Raw genomic sequence first — 4525 nt, 5'->3', positions numbered from 1 at the left:
CCTGCACTGTCCCCCAAAATCACGGTGATCCCAAAGCAAAGCAGGGGAGTGGAGCAGCCCAAGCCCTTCCTTGGCTGCACAGCAAAGCAGCCGTGCTCAGGTTCTGGAGTCCCACCTGTGCTCCTGCCATGGGGGTTTGTTTGTGTCGGGCTGGCTGCCCCAGCCCCAGCCCGGGGCACGGTGGGTGCTGGGGGCTGTTGGCAGGGCCCGGATCCCACTCCCATTTCGTAACCACCCCAGCCCACGCCCCCAGCCCTGCCAAAAACCAGCTGGGCAGCCACTGAGGAATCAGTTGCATCTGCCCCAGCAAAGGGGAAACCTTTGGTTCCCGGCCAATGCACAAATCTGGGAGCATCCCCCTGGGTCTGGACTTACCTGAAAATTCCCTGTGGAGCCTGGCTTTGAAGAAGGTGCCAGAATCAAAGTCCATCATCGCCAGCTCCTGCTGGCCAAGTGAAGAGGTTGTCATCCTTGCTGCTGTCCTCCATGTCTCCAGCAGCAGCAGCAGCAGCCCCACCTGGTACAGCTTCTCCAGGGGCTCCTTCTTCCCTGGGGTGACACCAGGCTGTCAGGGTTCTGCCCAGGGCCCGGCTGTCAGTGAACCAGGACAGGCAAAACCAGCTCAGATGGTGCCCACCAGTGCTGGGCAGAGCAGCTCAGCTCCAGCACAAGGGCTGTGTGTTCCCATTTGATGACCCCAGTGCAGTGACACAGGCAGGACAAAAAAGTCTGGGTTTCTTTGCTGCTGATTGCCAGGGCATGTGTGGAGCTGTAACTTACCAGGTCCCTGCATCACTGTGCCCGTGGCTCTCTCCCTTCTTCTAGGGCTGATGAATATCCTGCATCCAGGGATCACAGGACAGGTCTTCTAATGAGGGCCTGTCCAAGGAGTTCAGGGATAAACACCACCTGATCAGAATCTGGCAGTCTGGGGAGAGAAACCACAAACCACTGGTCAGTTGGAGAAGGCTCCTGTCGGCTTTGCCCCACTATTCTCATGCCCAGGCCATGCTGGATGTGCTCAGAGCTGGGCCTAAACTTTCCCATCAATTCTTTGTTTTGGAGGAGAGCAGGAGAGCAGGACATGTGCCACCTCCTCAGCAGCTGCCAGAGCGGGATGCTCACGAGCCCGCTGCTGTCTCCCAGCACTGGTGTTCCCCCCGTGCCCAGAGATGAGGATCCACCTTGGGAGAGCCGTGGTGGCAGCGGGAGCTGGCCCCATCTGATGTTCCTGCCCCTCCTGAAAGGGTGCTCCCCGCAGACCATCTCGTGCAGCAGGATGCCCAGGGACCAGACGGTCGCTGCCTCGCCATGGTACCAGCCGAAGTCGTTCCATTCCGGGGGGCTGTATGACGGTGTTCCTATGGAATATGGATGGAGCTCATCAGGGGGATGCTGCTGCTCCCAGAGCCTGGCCCCAGCATCCCTGGGCATGTGGGGGCTGCCCCAGTGGCCCATGGGGTGACCTGCTGCCCTCTCGCCAGCACCTGGGACTTGGGTACAAACCCGGGGTTGGAAAAGAAGCCACTGGTGCTGGAAGAGGGCAGCAGAAACCCTGGCAAGGCCTGACCATGACACACAAAGGGAAATACCCACTCAGTGCTGGGGAAAAACCACACCCACATCCTCCCTGCTGGCATTGCCCAAAAAATATCTTGAACCAAGGCAAACCAGGTGAGCAGAGCAGTCCAAGCCCATTCTCACCTGCACACCAAACCAGCTAGTGCACAGGTTCTGCCTCCCCCTCTCTGCTATCCCCACCCACGGGGGATTTTGTCAGGCTGGCTGCCCCAGCCCCAGCCCCAGTCCTGGGAGAATCCCTGCTGCCACACCCAGGTTGGGCCAGGAGATGCCAGGACCAGGATCACCACCCCTGTGTGGGCTCACCTGCAAATTGAGTGTAGGCTGTGTCCTGCAGGTAGGTGCCACAGCCGAAGTCAATCAGTTTTGCCTCGCCGGTGTCCAGGTCTACCAAGACGTTCTCAGGTTTGATATCTCGGTGCAGGACCCCGCAGCTGGTGCAGTGCCGCACGGCCGCCAGCACCTGCTGGAACAGCTCCCGCGCCTCTTCCTCGGACAGGAACCTCCGTGCCCGAATGAAACGCCGCAGGTCCTGACACCGCTCCGGGCGCTCCAGCACCATCACGATGGTGTTGGGGAGCTCAAACCATTCCAGCAGCTGCACCACACCGGGGAAGCCTGTGGACACCTTGTCCAGCAGCACTATCTCCAGGGGTGCGCTGGTGCCGTCGGGCTGCGGGAGGAGCACGGTGCCGTCAGTGGGGCTGAGGCCGTGCCAGGGCTCGGGAAGCCCTCAGCCAGCCCGGGATGCTCTGTGCCCTCCGCTGGCCCCACGCCCGCTCTCCCTGCAGGTGTCCTGGCGGCTCCCACCCTGCCGGGCCCCGGCTCATCCCCGCCCGGCACGGCCCGGCTTCTGCCGCTGGCCCCGCTCACTCACCAGCTCGCCCCAGTGCCGGACGCGGTTCCGTGGCACCTTTTTGATGGCCACCTGCAAGCCAAAGGGAACAGCGGATTCAGCTCACCGCCCACCGTGTCCAGCCCCATCCTCCTCCTCCGCCCCCTCCTCCTCCTCCGCCCGCCGCCGGCCCCTCTGCTCACCGGGAGTCCGTCCGAGAGCCGAGTGGCCGCAAAAACTCTGCCAAAGCCGCCGCGCCCCAGCAGTGACCCCACTCGGTAGCGCTGCTGCAGGGCCTGCTGCGCCTTCCCTGGGGAAGAGACGCGGCCGTCAGTGCTCGGCCCGGGGCCAGGAACGGCCCCCGAGCGCTCCCCGAGCTCCCCGGGCCGGGCACCCGCAGGCGTTCCCTCATTGGAACGCGACAGCGGCGGAGCTCGGGCCGGGGAAGCCGCAGCGGAGGCGGCGGCAGCGGCCGCACCGCCTGTGTCCTCCGCGGGCCCCGGGAGGAGCCGGGGCCGGGGCCGGGGCCGGGGCCGGGGCCGGGGCCGGGGTCGGGGTCGGGGCCGGGGTCGGGGTCGGGGTCGGGGCTGGGGCCGTGGGCGGGCCAGGCGGAGCCAAAGGGCGGCAATGCCGCCCCAACCCCGGCCACTGATGCCCGCCCAGCACAGCCAGAGCCAGGCGAAGAGGAGACCTCGGCGGGATGGGCGGAGACGGGGCCGGGGCCGGGGCAGCCCCGCCCGGGGCCGGGGGCGGACCGGGGGCATGGCCCGGGTGGGCACGGGGAAAGAGGAAACTGGGAGATGAGGGGACACGGGGAAAGGGAGACGGGGAGAAGATGAGGGACAGTGGGAGAGGGAGAAGAGAGAGAGAGAATTGATAAATTTGCTCCTGTCGCTGCTTTCGCTGCCGCCGCTGCTGCCGCTGCCGCCGCTGCCGCTGCAGCTGAAGCACCGGGGCCGTTTGTCCCCGTGTCCGTTTGTCCGTTGCCCGCTCGGCCCCGCCCCGAGCCCCGCGCTCCCCGGGCAGCCCCTGAGCCTGGCCAAACACGGCAACTTTGCCCTGCTGAGCCAAGAGCCAGAGTCCGGACTCCTGCACAGGGGCACAGCAATGCCCTTGGCTGCTGCTGTGCCTTGTCCCTGCTGAGGCTCAGACACCGTCTGAGCACATTCCCTGAATGCAGAATTTGTACCTGAGCCGAGCACTGCACTTGTGTCTCCAGCATTGCTTTCCAAGGAAAACAGGGCAAGGCAAACTGGCTATAGCTCAGGGTATTTTACAGTGTCTAAAACTTGCCAAGTCTCAGATCTTAGAGGTGAGAGCCATTTGGAATGAATGGGATGGACAAACAGCGCAAGATGGAAAAGGGAAACATAAAAATAGAACATAGAGAAAAAAAAAAAAAGAGAAAAATAGAGAAAAACATATTGGTTGTTTCTTTGGATTTTATTTTCATTTCTTAAAAAAGCTGTTTCAATTTTCCCAGAATCTTCTCCACAGTCCTGTTCTTTCCAAAAACCTGTCCTGGAGAACAAGGCGCAGCTCCTGTCACAAGATGTGCCCCCAGCTGCAGCTTCTCTTGGCTTCCCACACTGTGAGTGCAGCACAACTCCTGCAGCAAAGCAGGACAAATGTTTGAAGAACTTGACAACTTGTTCTTTCTTTTCCTCGTGCACAGGGGAGTTGTGCCATTGGTGAGGTTTTCATTGTTCCTCTTCTACCCAAAGAAAACATGATGGGCTGCCAGGAATTGTTGGGGAATACAAGCCTGGCTGAATGTGGAGAAAGAATCTCCAGAGCCTGCAGCCAGCAGTGGAGAGCTCATCATTCCAACAGCCCCATGGACATCTGGAAAGTGATCTGGAACATGAAAATGGGCTGACAGAGGGAGTTTGTTTCTGTGTTCAGTTGAGATGATCCTACATCTCTTGCAGTGGGAGAAATCAAGAGCACAATCAGGTGATGATAAGCAGCAGAACATGATAAGCTGGAGCTCTCAGTGGGTGAGAGAAAGAATGTGAAAAGGAGAAATGCAGGGAATGACTTGGTGAACTTTGTGTGTAAGAAGGGTCATTTTTTCCTAATAATTCCCAATTTATTCCCTTTGCTTTT

General features: G+C 60.6%; 1 long non-coding RNA gene across 1 annotated transcript; it reads right to left on the bottom strand.

Annotated features, from left to right (window-relative positions):
• Positions 1-380: 380 nt before the first annotated feature.
• LOC147645673 (uncharacterized) lies at positions 381-1925 on the bottom strand. Its single transcript, XR_015282211.1, has 4 exons — positions 1888-1925; positions 1185-1361; positions 781-928; positions 381-591 (listed from the first exon to the last, which is right to left on the bottom strand). It is a non-coding gene; the product is annotated as an uncharacterized LOC147645673 (long non-coding RNA).
• Positions 1926-4525: the final 2600 nt, after the last annotated feature.

Source organism: Cyanistes caeruleus, unplaced genomic scaffold, assembly GCF_971803275.1.
Source record: "Cyanistes caeruleus unplaced genomic scaffold, bCyaCae1.hap1.1 HAP1_SCAFFOLD_195, whole genome shotgun sequence".
NCBI classification, from domain to species: Eukaryota; Metazoa; Chordata; class Aves; order Passeriformes; family Paridae; genus Cyanistes; species Cyanistes caeruleus.
The sequence above is the reverse complement of the archived record's forward strand: the minus strand, read 5'-3'. Positions and strand labels throughout refer to the sequence as shown.